A 16,807-nucleotide genomic window follows, 5' to 3' on the forward strand; every position below is an offset into this window, starting at 1 on the left:
GAAAGAATCAATTTGAAATTTCATTGTACTTGTAGTTTTAAGAAGTTCCTGGAAAAAAAAAAAATGGCAATCAAGGAAGGGTAAAATATCAGGTCCTTGGGGTTGTTTCCTTCCAGTGCTTCTCTTTGGGATACTGAGCCATCACTGAGGTCCCACACAGCTGGTGGCACCTTGTGCAGGCCCTGTGAATGCACCCACAAGGATGCATCAACCCATATCTCCTTCTTCATTCTGCCAAGGGTATGGAGGTAAGAGGATGCAGCTGCCTTAAGTTCTGTAGGTGATCAACAAGAGGTGAAAGGATGTGTCCCTTGGGATGAGGACTGTGAACAAGGTGTAAGGATGTGCTTTTCCTCATTCCTGAGTGTTAGAGAGAGCTTCCAAGGCTGCTCAGAGCTTCAGCAAGCTGCAGAGGATTTGGTTCTGTTACATGGTTTAACCCTCTATTATTTATCACAACTGACCTTTGTAACTCTCTGCAGTTATTGTTTAAATTGTTCTGTCATAAGGATTACTAGAGCTGCTCTCAAAGCCTAACAACTTATAACTGTAACAACTTCTCACTCCTTTTTCTCATCTACTCAAGCTGTAATGGAAGCACTTCTCTTCCTATGCTTTCTTCTGCTTGCATTGTTTTCTTCTAATGCTATGCTCCTGCTGGCCTGTGTCTTACAGCCAGCTCCTTGCTACAGCCTCTGGTGAGCAAAATAATTCCATCCTTTGATTTTGCTGTGCCAGAGGATTTCTTTTTCTCTTAGGTTTTGTGTGTGTGTGTATATGAATAGGTATGTTTATGTTTTTGTATTTCTCAGCGTGTGTGGATAGGGGCAGTTCAGCTTCCTAGCACTGCCATCCCAATCCCATGTTGTGCTCTGTACAGCAGTATTTCTTCCTCTCCCTATTCCCCATCTCTGCTTCATCCCCAGACGTACACATTGTCCAATTCACTCTTCATGGTCTGCACTGGAATGGAAGCCAGGGGGTGTGTGCAGCTTCACCTGGGAGAAGCAGTTGCACACCAGTGTGTTGCACACTTGTGCATTCACAGTTATGCTTCCTAGGCAAAGCTTCATTTGCAGTCTGAGCTGTGATGTAGCAAGCTGGTACTTGGCTTCCAGTCTCCTTTAATGAGGTTGGTTATGCACGTGAATTTGGGCACACCATTAAATGTTCTGAGTATGTGACTAAAAATTGTGAGATTAAGCCTTATCCTAGGTGTTCTGTTTTGACCTGAAGTGAAAACCCGCATCTTTCAAAGCAAGCAACCCTCATAGCAAAAGTTTAAGGGGTTAAAAGAGTCTTGAAATATGGGAATCTGAAATATTCCTCAAATCAAAGTGTTAGAAGCACAGAAGCAAATTGGTAAATGAACCTGTATTTTCCTGCGTGTGCACTCAACTTTAAATAGATCCAGTCCTCCTCTGGAGGAAGTTTAATTTTCCTGTCTCTTCAGACTGCCTGAGAATGTAGCCATGAGGCCGATGGACTTGTCATGACTGGGAACTTCATAGAGGGTACTGCCACTTCTCTGAATGTCCGTTGACAGGAGCTAACTTCATTTGTCATTGGTCTGGTAGGCAGGCTGCTGAAGCCAGAGGAAAGGCTTCTTTAGAGAAGATAGATCTTATGATCGGTCAAGAATGGAGGTTGGATTTGCACAAACGTGTTTCGGCTTTGCTCTCTTTCATTTTTGCTCACAGGATGTAAGGAAGCAAGCTGCGTGCGTGTGAAGTGTTTGTTCATCCCAGGATTTTCCAGCCAGTCTCTGAGTTGGGTTAAGGAACAGAAGCAGATGCAGAAGTTGCTTATGGCAGCTGCCATGTCTGTTTGTTACAGACTTCTCTCCCTTTTCTGAACAGGCTGGCCTGTGCGTATGGGGTCTGGAAACCTGAGCAGACCTTTGCAACACAAGCCCTGATCTGAGAAGGTGTTTGGACAGGTAGAGTTAAACAATGGAAGGAAGTTTCCTTGCTTGGAAAGGACTTGCTTGTTTCCTGACTGCAAGCATGCTGACAGGCCATAAAATATGAACAGCTGCTGAATGACAATAGAATTCTCAGTCTCTCATCTGTTCCTTCTTTCTGTCCCATGCCTGCTTGCTTTAGTGATTTCAGGTGCATCCTGAGAGATGCATCCTAGGACTGCCGTGAATCTAAATGTAATCTATCTGTGCAGGCCTAACTCCCCACAGCAGCTCTGTCTCACTGCCTGCCAGGACTGCGTAGCTTAAATGACATTATTGCTATGCAGGAGCTCTCCTTGAGCTCACTGCACAAAGCTGTAATGAATGGATAATTTGAGACTTTTATCCCTTGCTTGTGCTGTTATCTTAACCCTCCTGCCTTTGAAACCCAAAGACAGCTCTTGCTGTTGCTTGGAACATTCACAAGGTGAAGGGGGCTGTCAGGATATCTTTTAATGGTCTGCTGTGGTTTCCTTTCAGACAGCCCACCTTGAGTGCTGTTATTGACAGAGAGGCTGGTGGGCATTGCTGATGGTGTGCATGTGTGTCTTCTGTTAGAGGATAAACAGGCACATATGAGTTACTCAACAGTGGAATGCAGCAGGATGTGAAAAATGGGGTTTGTAGCATCTCTTTTATAGTAGGCAAGAATAAGACACAACTTTATCATTTTCTTTCCTTTCTTTTTCCTAGTGTAATCTCCATGATGTTGGCATCTTCACTGCAACTGGTTTACACACAGAAATGGGATTTATCCCGAGCTTTCATTTCCCTCTTACTATGGTCTGATTATCTTTATTCTTCTGAAGAGTGCCTAGATTACTAACAGTTTCTCATCCTAGCACATGCTCCACTGCATGCTTAGGAAAGGAAGCCATTCTGCCAGTGTTTCCCTCATCCTTGTGAGCTTGTTTCTAAGCCAGAGATACCCAGCCTGCTCCCACCAAGTACTGCTGAACCCCACTGCAGGCTAAACAGGGATTTGACTAGCTCCAGACAGACCATCTGGTTTGCTTCGCTGTGACTTGATGGAAACTTGGGAAGGTGTCAAATAACAGGAAAGAGCTTTGATTGTTAGAAACGTCCAGGTTTCAGTTGAGAGATGTTTTGGTTATTACTGAACAATGGAATTGCTCCCAAGGCTGGATTGGTCCACACTGCTGAGCAAGAAAGAGCCACTGACTTTATGGCATGGCAGCAGGAGTGTGGTGGAGCCAGGGCAGCTGTCCTGAATTAGGATAGGGGTTATTCCATACCACCTGACATCATGCAGAAGGCTGTAAAGCTGTGTGTGGTGCAGATGGGAGCTGCTGGGGGGAGTTGGCTGGGTGATGAGATGTTGTGTTGCTAGCTGGGTGTCAGTCAGCAAGCAGTTGTATCAGCTGGGTGGTGAGTAACTGCACCGTGGATACAAATGTAGGTCACTCTGAAAGCAATGTCTCCTATGTATTTCCATGGAAACTGCAACAAATACAAGGAGAAAAATAATGCTATTTGATAGATCAAGTTCCCAGCTACAAAACCTTGTTTTCTCAACATAGTCACCAGCTTTAACCAATTTGCTCAGGTGTACTGATTGAGACTATTAATTTCATGGTGTGCTTTCTGTGCGTGGCTGTTTGGACATGGCTTGTCTTTCACATCACTACTGAACTGCACCACCCACCTCTCGCTGCACTCACGTCCACTGTTTGGTCTCTGTAAACGTTCAGCAGGTGTTGATGAATGTCAGTGGATGCTATTTTCCTTCATGGAGAAAATTCAGTCCCTCTATCTTCAAATGCGCTTCCATGTCAGGTGCCGTTCTGTCAGACTGTCCCTCTGCTGTCGTAAGTCACATGGTGAAAACGTGTAATGGAATGTAGGTGGAAAGGTTCAGCCTCTACTGCCATCCCACCACATCTGCCTCCGTTGTGGGCTGACATCATAAAACAGGAGGCATTACTTTCAGAGCAACCCCCATACATTGTCATTATTGCATTTTTGTTCCCACTTTCCTTTTCTGTCTCAACTGTAAGTTCTATTTTGTCTCTAACTCTCTTCCTGTCCCACTCGCAGGGGAGTGAGCGAATGGCTCTGTGGTGCTTCGCTCTCTGTGAGGTTAAACCACAAGAGAAGGCTGTGTTTTGGGCGGTCCTGTGTGGAGCCACGAGTTGGACCTTGTGGGTCTCTTCTGACTCAGGATGTTCTGTGATTCTATGATTCTCATGGGGGAAAACAAAAGTGAGCTTGCTCCTCCCTCTCTCCTCTCCATCCCCCCTTTCCCTAGCTGGTTTACTTTGCTGGTAATTGGTGTAAGCCAGTAATGAGATTCATCTCCTGCTCCCTTTGGAACAGGGCACAAAGAGAAAACAAGACCAGGGTGCTTGCTCTGTAGGGCAAACCCTGCAAAGAAATTGTGTGTGTGTGTTTGGGCTATGAGCAGATAAGACTTTGAACTTAAGTAGTGCTTCCTATTCCAAATGGTCACTGAAAAAGCAACAGGCAGGCAGTTGTTGTCTTGGTTCAGAAAGTGCCTTGTCTAAGGCACTACTGAGGGATTGTTCCACTTCAGGCTGTGAACCCCCATAGTTTTGGACAACACAAGATAAGAAGGATGTGAACAATGTCTATTTATGGAACACTTTGACTATTGAACTATTAGACATTTTGGTACATTGCCCATCAAAATTGAGAAAGTCTTGAAAAAAGCCTGTGCTGCTAAAGTGCATTTGCTGTTTATAAAATACAGCTAATCCTAGTGAGTATTGTCTGTAGTAGGAAAGAGTGAAAATAAATAATTTGTATTTCAGAACTCTGCTACCACCATGAAGAAACTGTGAGCCTTACATAAAGAGTGGAGCTGAATATACAATTTGAGAATACTGTTTTACTACTACCAGAAGAGTGTGGGCTTTCATACAAAATTGTTGAAGATGTGTTTCTATAAGATGAATACTGGGTACTTTGTGGGTACGTGCTTTTATCTGTAAAACACTGTCCACTGTAACACTTCCCTGCATTTGACTGAAATCTCTGAAGGATTATAAAAAACAAACAAACAAACAACCACTGTGAGGAATAGAAGTGCTCAGCCTGCATTCCTTCTCCTCCTTTCTCTGGGGAACCCTTCTCTATCTTTTCCCACCTCTTGGTCTCAATGTAACTGTTCGCTTTGTCAAGCCCAGCAGGATCCTAGTGGAAGTTTTAAATTCTGATCCACAACAGCTGAGTGCTGTAGGAGGCTAAGCAAGGCATTTGGACATCCAGGGAAGGGTGTGCAGATCATTGTAGTTGTTTCTGTGGTGTTGCTCATCAGGTGCAGGAATGGAGCAGAAGGTATGCGGACACAGTGGCTGGAAGGAACTACTCGATGAAACAGCCCGAACTGCCATCAGATCTGTGGGAAGTGGTTAGGATGGATGACCTGGGCAAAGCAGCATTGTGTAGCGGAGGTGAGAGCAAGGACACCTTTCCTGGACATCAGAATGGCTCTCTGGATGTAGGTTCAAGTGGGTGAGTTAGTGAACCATCCTGATGAGAGGGCAGAAGAAAAAGTCAGTCTGGCCCAAGATTCAAGTTCAAGCAGAAGCTGCTTACCTCTCTTTCTGTTTGTCAGATCCCTCAGTGCTGTCAGGTCCTGGGCTGTGTGTGGGCTCTGCTGTTTGTCTGTCCCGCTCCCTACTCGCAGCATGCTGTAGACATCAGCTATTCTGTTACAGGTGCTCAGCTTCCTGTAGAGCTGGGGGAATTATCTGTGAGTGGGATGGCTGAGCCCTGGGGCGGATGCTCCATGGACATTCATGAGGAAAAGTTTTTGTGTAAGGCTTCAGGCCATTTTAGGGAGGGTGATGTTGGTGGCTGCCCTGCCATCTTCTCACCTTGTGAGTGCCAGCTCAAGCTATGTGGTTCTTTGGGAGTAAGGCAAAGGCACAGAGAAAATGGAATGTACAGATGACTTGGCTGTGTGTGGCCCTCGTTAGCCATGTGTGGCTGGTTGGAGCTGTGTGGGCCCAGCTTCCCCATGCTTGCCCATTCTGAAGGAGTCTGGGCTTGGGACCCTCAGATGTAAAGCTCGATGGCTACAGCATTGCTAACCTTTGTCCCACAGCAGGTTGGAAATGTAACCTGGTAATAGAGTTAATCAGCTTATTTGTTAGAGCATTCTTAGTGAAAAACAGTGCAATGCTTCCTCCTTATCAGGCTCTGGGGAATCATAAACATCTCATGATGCTCATCTCTGTGATATGGAAAGGCAAGTTCTCCTTCACTGGGTGGTGTTGGTACTGTTGTATTTTTTGTACAAATTCCCATTACCACAATATCTGAACACTTGTGAGGAGTTGTTGCACCAGGGTGCGGTCAGGCTCAGAGGCACACGACTGATAAATGTCACATCCTGATTCCTTACTCTTCTGCATGCACGGTTCTTGGGCAAGTGAAGTTTGTTGCATGATTCATTGACCATAATGTTCAGCAGAAGGAAGACAGGAGTGGGCAGATGGAGACAGGTTGAGGCAGCAGCTCTCTTTGCAGAAGCCTAGAAGCGGCTGAAGCTTTCTTTGAAGTCGTCCATTCAATTTCAAGATTTCCTGTCCCAAGATTTGTACGAGCTGGATCTGAAGTAAGACATCCCAATGTTTTTGGAGTCAATCTCAGTTCCACCACCTTTCTCCCTTCCCCAAGCTCTCCAGGTCCCTGCACCTGCTGCTGCTTTATTTCCACCTTAGGCTTCTGCCCTTCCCTCCCGTCTACTGTTCACTGCCCTCTGGCGTGGGGCTGATGATGTCTAGCCTCGTTTGCTAGAGTACTTGTTGGAGGCCAAGTGATGAGCACTAGCCAGTAAACGTGCTTGTGTTGCCTAAACCCACCTTTGTCAGTCATACTGCTTCAAGCTTTTTATTTTTCCCCAGAGTGTGTTTTCAGACAGTTTTAAGCTCCTTGCAGTTTTTGTTTGTGTTTGGCTAAAAACTGCTGCTAAATAAGCTAGAGATGGTGCATGCCATGTAATATTCAGAAAACCAGTTCACAGTACTGTTCCTCCCTGTAGTTAGCTGGTGAAGGCAATCACAGGAGAGGCACAGGACCAGGTTTCAAATCCCTCTACATTAAGATGCAGAATATGTGTTAAAACTCTTCTGTTCCACAGAACAGCCTTGTCCATTGGCTGCAGGCCATTTGTGAAGGGTGCTTCTGCCTCTCCAGCCAAGCTCCTCATGGAGGTGGGTGCAGGTGTTCAGGAGGCCTCGCAGAGTCCATGACACTATTTCTCACCCACCCCAAACACAGGACAACTCAACATTGAAGCAATTTGCTTCAAACCCCTCCTTTGTATGAGGCAAAGGGGAGTTTCGACTCCTTCCATGCCGTGGTCTTTCCTTTTTTTAAGGGAAAAGGACAGCAAACAGAGCATCTCACAAATATGGGCTGTTGAAAGTATCCTCAAATGGAACAGTTTGTTTAGTCAGTTGCTGTTGTTTCCATTTAATGCAAACTTCCAAAACAATTTGCTTCCAGTTTAAGAATTAAAGTCATTCAAACCGGCCCATCTCTGCTGTACTGAAATAGCTGTCCCCGGGCAGTCAAGCCTCTGTAAAGTGTCCTGTTCAGCTGCATATATCTTAGTCATAAATTGATATTTCTTCATCTCTAATTACCTCCGTGCTGCTGGTACTCCTGACTACCTTGGAGCGCTATTAAGTAGTAATAACTATTGATATGTGTGGGAGAAATTAAAGGTAGTAAGTAGCTTCTTAGGAGGGCTTTGAGAGGAGCTCAGAATGGGATTTTGTATTGTACAACACAAAGCTTCTCATGGGTGCATCTGAATGCAGACTTGCATCAGGGGAATTAAAAGGTGAATGGTTTGGTTCTTGGATGTTGGACTCTGTTGACTCAGTAGGTGGAAGAGTGATATTTACAAGCTGAATCTCTGTGGTTTGTTTTGTTTTATTATTTGTTTTGGATTGCCTTTTATCCAGAGGTCTTTGAAACCAAGTAGAAGATCCAGAAAGGCTCTGAGTTGGGCTCTACATCTGGCCATGGGCACATGGAAGTGAGGCACACATCTAACCAAACATTGCCTATCCCCTAGCTGAAGCATAGGCTTCCTCCACGTGCTGCAGCAAGCCCTGCATCTCCCAGTGCTGTGCAGAAGGCAGCGGAGCGATGCTCTGATTTGTACCTCACCACAGGAAAGGCCAGAAAAATACTATTTTGGTGCATGGATTCTTGTAGCTCATAGCCTGCCATGTTTGGTTTTCCTCTAGCTACTTGCATGGTGAACCTGACAGTATTCGAGTCGCTGTAAAGCTAATGACTTAACGAGTTAATAAGGTCAGTAATTTAAATCTGTGCCATACATACAGCGGAATGAAGGGATGGGATTTAGAGATGAGACTCAGTAGGTTCTGTTGATGGTTAGATGTGACAATCTTGAAGGTCTTTTCCAACCTACATGACTTGGATTCTAAGAGCAGGATGAAGATGCAGAAACTGCTTAAGGTGTGGTGCTACGTGCTGTGCTGGGCATCCAAAATCACCTGTAACTGATGGTATGCTGTGTGGAGGAGGACACAAAAAAAAGTGTCTTGCAAGAGCCTCTGGAACTGCATAGTGGGTACAACTTATTTTTGCTCCGGTGTTGTGGCTGACCAAAAAAGAGTGGAAGAATGTCTCAAAGCTTTTTTGTAGTTCTGTTTTTGTCCTAATGGTACTGATTCCACCAGTTACTGCTCTTGTTCTCTCCGTACTTCCAGTGCCTCTTCTCCAAGGTGAACAGCCCCTATCCTGTACTGCTCTGGCTGTCCCTGTCTTGAACTCTCTGCTTGAGTGTGAGGTCCCAGAATGGAGAGCAGCTTTCTCATGGATTAGCAGCTCTATCCAAGACCAGAGCTTTGCAAAGGGCACAGACTTGCAGATGGTGGCTGAAATGCAAGTGCTTGATTTTTTTGCCTTGAGTGCATAGGAGGTCCCATTGGAAGCCTGTTGCCAAAGTAATAGGTTAGCAATTAACCATGATAATTCGTTTACTTTCAATTGTGTTCTTGAAAGTAAGTCTACCTAGGGGATCACAAAGGGATGTACACCAAAATATAGCTGAGTGACTGCCTTGCTGCACACCTGATCTTTCCCTCTTTTTACCCTGCTCAAGGAGGACAAACTACTGCTGTCTGTCCATATGAGGATCTTGCTGATGACTGCACTGCACTCCAGTGCATGGCATTAAAAACTAGAAAGGACATACCCAGCTGTCACTGTGCTGTGGCAAGAGTGCAGTTGTATTCTTGTGCAGCTACTGCAGTCTGTTTGTAAGACATGATATAATTGAAAAGCCTGGCACATTTCCCACAGCAAACATTGTTAATCCCCACGAGCTAGGATTAGTCACCACTTCTTACAAGCCTTGACACAAAGCTAGCAAGTTATTCAGTTAATCCTTGCTTACAGGATAAATATTGCATCCAGTAGGGAATTTGGCAGTGTCTTCTTCCTCTCCTCTTATGTAGTGGAGTATAGTGATGTGTTGATTCTCTTCCACCTGAAGTTGGAAGGGAAAAATGCAATAACATGATTGATTCTAGCACCTGTTATCACGATGCAGCTGGATCAGCTGGGAAATTGAGTACAAAACAACCTGCTGAATCCAGGCAGTGAATGTAAGCAGCATCTTCATACTCTCTGTGCTGTTGGAGAATTTTTGTGGTATGCAACAGTAAATGTTCAGTGCCTCACATCTGCAGTTCTCCTCCAAGCATCCTTTCTACCTTTTTTGTTTTTGTTTTTCTTTCATGTGATCTCAAGCCGTATCTATATGTAGTATCCCTGAAGCTGGTTGGAAGATTTCCCATGAAACCAGGGTCACTGAGATGATGGCATTTTAGGCTCTGTGAACTTCCATGGAGTCTGAAGTGCAGCTTCAGGTTTCCTCGTGAACAACCTCCAGAACAGCAGTACCACACTGAGCAGCTGGCCAAACGGCTGGGTGGATCTGGAACCACTGAGCAATCTGCCTGGGATTCTGGCTTGAGTCAGGGTGCCAGGAGAGTTCTTCAGCAGCCCTGATGAGGACTTTGTCTTCCAAGCCTGTTGTTGGAAGTATTTGGTGAAACCAAGACCACAAGTAGGGGAGATGGGTCTTCTGGTTGGGGACTCTTGATCTGTGACCAGCCCTGCCTTCCCAGTGTCTTATCAGAGTGCATCTGGCTGCCAGATGAAGTCTGACTTGGAGTAGAAATGTTCACATCTAGTGATTTTATTTTATTTTTTTGGTCTTCACTTTGTTGCTTTCTTGACAGTCTGTCTGGAAAAAGTTAGAGTTCATTTCTGTCCCACCACTAGCATGATAAAATAGTTCTGCATGTGGTACCGGAATTGCAGTCGATCCAGTGGTGAAATCGTGTTACCACCACGTGCAATAAATGTTCTAACCATGTTTTTTTCTGCTGATCCTGGATGCCGTGAGGGAGGTTGTCACGCTCAGTATTGTTTGAAAGCTCTCCTATCTGTGCTTTGGATTTTTAAATGCTTATTTACGTTGCTTCCATCACTTGTCCCTGCGACTTGGGGTGGCTGAGCAGAAAGGCATCCATCCCTCCTGGCAATTCGGATACAAATGCTGTGATGTTTCTGGACCTTCTCCAAAGTGTTTCTTTGTATCCCATTATATCATGTTGGTAGGCTTCTTAACAAAAATACCATGCCGAGCCTTTTAAGCTGGCACGACCCTGTGGCCCTGAAGGCTGGAGGTTTCCAGCAGCTTGAAGTGAGTAGCCAGGTAACTGCAATGCGCCAGCAGCGGTTTTGTCCCCTTCTGTCCCCACCTGGAACTGACACATGTTACTGTTGTTTCCCCTTTTCTCTTCCCTACCAGCCAAGGTCACTTTGGAAGCCAATGACCAGTTAAGCTTTAGTTCTGCTGCCTTGGAAAATTATTATCAGAGGGGACAAGCTTCCATGTAAATGATTAACTGTCACATCCGATGACTGTTCATATTTTAACAAGCTCTTTTTGCACAACTCTTTACCTCTAACTAACCTGAATTTCTACGAAAATGGGTTTCCCAGTGTGTTGTAATAGATCATAGAATCATTTGATTTGGAAGAGACCTTTAAAGGTCACCTAGTCCAGCTCCTTGAAATGAACAGGGACACCTACAGCTTGATCAGGTGCTCAGAGCCTTCCCCAGCCTGATCTTGAATGTCTCCAAGGATGGGGCAGCTACCACCTCTCTGAAAAACCTGTTCCAGCGCCTCACCTCCCTCACTGTAAAGGAAAAAAAAAAAAAAACAAAAACAAACCCAACTTTTTCCATGTGTTCAATCTAAATCGCCCCTCTTGTAGTTTGAAACGGTTTCCTGTGGCCACAGACCACAGAGAAAAGGGTGTGCCCTTATTTCTTATGGCTCCTTTAGAAACCACAAGGCTGCTCTCAGGTTTCCCCAGAGCCTTCTCCATTCTACACAGCCCTAGCTCTCAACCTGTCTTTGTAAGAGAGTTCTACCCCTTGGGTCGTTTTGGTAGCCCTCTTCTGGACGCACTCCAGCAGGTCCACATCTCTGTTGTACTGAAGACTCCACATCTGGATGTGGTGCTCCAGCTGAGGCATCACCAGTGTGGAGCAGAGGGGCAGGATCAGCTCCCTGACCTGCTGGCCACATTTCTTTGGATGCAGTGCAGGATATGGTTGGCTTTATGAGATGCAAGGATGCATTGCTGGCTCATGTCCAGCTTGCCTTCCACCTGTACCCTTAAGTCCTTTTTGTCAGGGCTTTCTCCTTTCATCCCCTGGCTTGTATTGAAAGCAAGGGTTGCCACAACCCAGGTGCAGGCCTTGCATTTGGGTTTGTTGAACCCCATGATGTTCACCTGGACCCACTGCTTGAGGCTGTCTGTGTCCCTCTGGATGGCATCCCTTCCCTCAGGTGTGTGAGCTGCATCACAGAGCTGTGTGTCATCCACAGACTGAGGGCACACTCCATCCCAGTGTTGATGTCACTGATGAAGATGTTAAAAAGCAGTGGTCCCAGTGCTGACCCCTGAGGAACACCACTTTTCCATCAGGACACTGAGCCATTGACCACCGTTCTTTGGGTGCAATCTCACAACTAGTTTCTCAGCTATCCATCTGTCCAGTCTTTATCTTTCTAATTTGGAGAGAAGGATGTTATGGGGGACCATGTCAAATGCCTTACTGAAGTCCAGATGGATAACATCAGTGGTTATTCCCTTGTCCACTGATGCAGTTATGCCATCAGAGAAGGTCATGAGGTTGGTCAAACAAGACCTGCTCTTGGTGAAGCCGTGCTGGTTATCTCATTTTACCTCTCTTCCTAATGTGCCTCAGCATAGCTTCCAGGAAGATCTGCTCTATGATCTTCCTCAGCACAGAGGTGAGGCTGACAAGTTGGCCTTCCTTTCTACTTTTCTTAAAAATGGGTGCATCATTACCTTTTTTCTGATCTTTTTTTCTCATCTGATTTTTCATTGAGATGTGGCTGCAGCATCTAATCACAGCAGGAAGAACTGTTGCAGGGAGGAGGGAAATAGTCCCCAATAGTGAACTTGTGGGAGCTTTCCCTGGAAGCCCAAATCTTGTCCCTGCTCCTACTTCCTTGTTGCTGCTGGTAGAGCGTGTTTCCTTTTCTGTTGCCAGGACAATGAGAAGCAGAGTCTGACTCACCCTGGGACTGGTACAGTCTCTCATAAACCTTACCTAATGAAAGCATCAAGTTGCATTAAAGCCTGCCTTGCTCCTGCTTGGCTCAGATTTTGGAGGAGCTGAGAGCCAGGCCAGGCTTCTGTAAGGTGTAATTCATCGAGGAGAGAAACTCGGAGAAGCACTGTGATGCCAGGAGGAACAAAATAAAGGCTGGGTTGTGTCAGCGTGGCCTGAGCTGATCCTCCCGATATTGCACTTCAGAGATGTTTTCCTAAAACTAAATGTTTTGGAGCTGTATTTTTTTTCTTTTTTTGTACATGTGTGTGGAGCATGCGTGCGCTCTTTGAAGCCCTCTCATCTGAATGAGCTGCAGGGCTATACGAGATGTAGGGCCAAAGGGTGGCAATTGCCCTTTGATTTATTTACAGCACCTTCACTTTTATTCTGTTTCCCCTTTTAGCAATAAGGATTAAATTTTATTCTTGGCTTAACAAAGGTAACTGTGAGCAGGCTTGCACTTGTGTGCTCCGAGGCTGTTTTTAAGAGGTGGCTGATAGCAACATGTTGTGTTTTGACCTGGCAGCAGCTCAGCACCACACAAACACTCGCTCACCACCCCCGGTTCCCAGTAAGATGAGAGAGAAAATTGGGGAAAAAATAGTAGAACTCGTAGGTCGAGATAAAAACAATTGACTAAGATAGAAAAAGGAAGAGAGAAATAATAGGAATGATTATACATACTATATATATAGTACACTTTACAAAATAAATGATGCACAGTGTGGTTGCTCACCACCAGCAGACTGATGCCCACCAGTCCCTAAGCAGCAGCTTCCCCTGCCCACTCCTCTCCATTTTAGAGTGTTTTTTCATGTGATGTCTGATGATATGGGATATCCTTTCATAGAATCACAGAATGGCCTGGGTTGAAAAGGGCCATAATGATCATCTAGTTTCAACCCCCCTGCCACAGGCAGGGTTGCCAGCCACCAGACCAGGCTGCCCAGAGCCACATCAATCCTTTGGCCACTTCAAGCCAGCTGTCGTGGTTCTGTCCCCTCCCAGCTCCCTGTGCCACCTGGTCCCTCACTGGCAGGACTGAATAAGCTGAAACCTCCTTGGCTCTGTGCAGCACTGCTCATCAGCAGCTCAAACATCGGTGTGTGATTAACATTGTTTTTCTCCTAAGACCAAAACGTAGCATAGGAGCATCCGCTGTGAGGAAAATCAATTCTGCCCCAGCTGAAGCCAGAACACAGTGTTGTGGTGTAGACCTGGGGAATCTTTAAGGAGAAAGTCAGGGTCTGAGATGAGATTCTCCTGATGCTGGTAGGAATTGCTGGCATCCATCTCAGTCTCTCAAAGGCAGATAGCCAAAATTCAGAAGTCTGCCTGAAGGGTAAATCTCGTGAAGTCACACTGAGTGGCTTCTGAGACAGATCTGAGCAGGAGAAATGTTTGTGTTTGTCCCCTAGGCTGCATCTGCCATCTGAGAAATAGCTTTGAGTCAGAGTTTGGCAGTGCTGTACATACAGCTCATTCTGAAAGTGCAGCAAGCTGGTAAGCCTCTGTTAATGGCTGGGCAGCTGTTAATTGAGACCAGCAGTGCTGAAAGCCTCTGGCAATTAAGAATCTAGTGACATGGAGTTTTTCCTCTTTCCTTCTAGCCACGTGAATGGAAATAGGGCTCTTGTTTCATGATGTGATCCCTGTTCCCAGACCTTATAATAAAATCTCAAATGTTTCTGACGCTGAAGCAGCACAGGAACCAGTGCTGTTCTTATCCAGGTAGAGACAGACTCGGGTGTGGGACCAGAATCATTGCCCCCAGGCTGGAAGCTTGTTGCCCTCCTCAGCTGCTGTTCAGTGTCTGTATCTGTTTCTGAGAAGGTGTCTGGGATGGTGAACTGGATCTTGAGCCTGGTAATATTCGGTGGCAAAATGCGAGTTGCTGGAAATAGTGGGACAGATGCCTGTCTGTATTAGGGCCAGCAAGACAAGATTTGTGGAAAGAGTATCTCGGAACAAATCAGCTGCTACAGGTGGTAATGAAACTAAAGGAATGGCCCTGGAGATCTTCTGTTCTGAAATAGAAACTGCTAAAGTGCAGGGAGATATTAATTGGCTGGACTGTCCATACACCACTGTGGCAAAAGCACAGCAGCAGCACAGGCATGTGCTGACCTCTTCCTCAGATCCTCCACTGGGAACATTCATCCCCCCTTTCCCCATCCCAGTCAGATTTCTGCCTTTTAAAATGCTGAACACTCATATAAAGAAATCAAAACAGAGAAAAAGCTTTCGGAACTGATTTTTCATGACAGGCATTACTGTCAAAATGAAGTCCAACAACTAACCAAAACAAAGATTGAATACAAGCATTTTTCAGCACCAAGTGGTCCTGTGTGATCTAGGGTGTCATTTTCACAGCAGCCTTTCCAATGTCAGAAAGAGAGACAGGCTTCATCGAGATGATGGAGGAACACGAGTGGTAGTTTTGTCTCAAGTCTTGAGCTGTGCTTTTTGATAACATTTACTGAATTTCCTTCTTCTGGTGGTCCTGCTTGGGTGTAGCACTGTGCTGCAGCTGCTGTCTGCTAGGAGCAAGGAAGTATTTGCATTATAGCAAAACAGCTGTGAAGCCACTGCTTTAAAGCTGATTGCAGCACGAGGGGTTTGCCTATTTCCTTCTGCTTTGGTTGTGAAGTTAAAGCAGTGTTCACTTCTGTAGGACTAATCCAGTTTCATCTGTTTAAGCTGGAGCCTATTGGTGGGATGTAACTGGGCACTGGATGGTCAGTGTTTCACTGTAGGTTTTTGTGTGCCTTACTCTGTTGGTTTATTATGTCTGTGCTGTTTGTGAAGTGCCAGGGGATCCTGTGAAAAGAAACATGGTATAAATGTTTACTATTACATACCTTTTATCTTCACCCTTAAGGAAATTCTGATTGAGTTACTGTTATTTAAGGCTTTGCAATAGCAAAGAATCAGCCTTCAGGTAAACTCAGAGAAGCATTAAGTAAGTCTCTTACAATTTCGGTAATGAAATTGTGGGGAAATAATTTGTAAGCATGGCAGATGTGCTCTGTAGCCAGATGCAGGCAGTGCTGAGAGGCCCAGCTGATACCTGCTGGGCTCTGCCTTCACCTGAGAGGTGGTAGAGGTGGAGGGAGCTTGGGAAGCTATGGTGCTGGAGACTGCCATGGGACGGGCAGTGCGGGCAAACAGATAAGATGTGGAGGAGAGAAGCTGGTTCCAGGACACAGGAAGGAGATGAGAGTGGTGGGACCTGCCTAAGAAGAGGCGTTTTTGGCAGTGTTTCTAGGTGATTGATTCCAACTTTCACAGAGCTCTGATCACAACCTTTTTCCAAGGCTTTTGCGAACAATACAGCTTAGTGTTACAACAAAATTGGGCTCTGAAATGCACTTTGCAGCCTCTCTGTTGGCAGCCGCATCATCCCAATCAATAACATCAGTCCATCAGCATTCCAGAAGCACTTAGTGGCTCAGGCACAATCAGCTCATTTCAAACACAGTGTCACAAGCTGAATAGCAATTGGTCCTGTCCCAGCCGGTGTGAACTGGACCCCTGCTGGCATCAGTGGGCTGTGCTGATTTGAAGGAGCTCATGGACCCGATAGGATGGTGTTTCTTGAAACCCCCTTTCAGGAGATACCTCTGCAGTTAGTGTGGGACTGTATCTTGAATACGAATGCAGAGTTGAGCACTATTAAATATATGAGGGGCTAATTAAATCAAATGAGGTAGCTCGGATCCAAGACCTCTGTGGGTCTGGGGCATTGCTTCTGCTTCACTATCAGAAACACCATGGCCAATGGCTTTGGTGGGTTCCAGAGTCCAGCTCCTTGTCACTGCTCTTTGAGCTCTGCTTGGAAGCACACCATGCCTTCTACCTTTTGAAGGTGTTCATAAGTGAGAGCTAGTTCACCTGCAACTAAACGTAATGTATTCAACCCTGAGAAAGTTTTTTATGAAGGCAGCTTTGAGGATTGGGTTTTCTCTCTTAACAGTATGTGTGAGGAGGAGGAAGCACGTGGCTATGAAGGAGCGGTGTGAGGAGAAGCTCTTTGCAGCCCTTCTGTTTTGTTTCTTTTGTTGTTGTTGTTGTTTTGCTTTATTATCTGTCGGGAAGCAATGGAGAAACACAGACAACAAATAGTTATTTGCTTTAAAAATATATT

The 16,807-nt window shown here is 45.5% G+C and overlaps 1 long non-coding RNA gene across 1 annotated transcript in view; it reads left to right on the forward strand.

Annotated features, from left to right (window-relative positions):
- LOC128078784 (uncharacterized) overlaps positions 1-16,807 on the forward strand; it is an 84,956-nt gene that overhangs the window by 2,271 nt on the left and 65,878 nt on the right. Inside the window, exon 2 of the long non-coding RNA XR_008205796.1 lies at positions 117-248. This is a non-coding gene — a long non-coding RNA (uncharacterized LOC128078784). The remainder of the gene's footprint in view (positions 1-116; positions 249-16,807) is intronic.

The sequence above is a fragment of the Tympanuchus pallidicinctus genome, unplaced genomic scaffold (assembly GCF_026119805.1).
Source record: "Tympanuchus pallidicinctus isolate F22 unplaced genomic scaffold, pur_lepc_1.0 scaffold17, whole genome shotgun sequence".
NCBI lineage: Eukaryota > Metazoa > Chordata > Aves > Galliformes > Phasianidae > Tympanuchus > Tympanuchus pallidicinctus.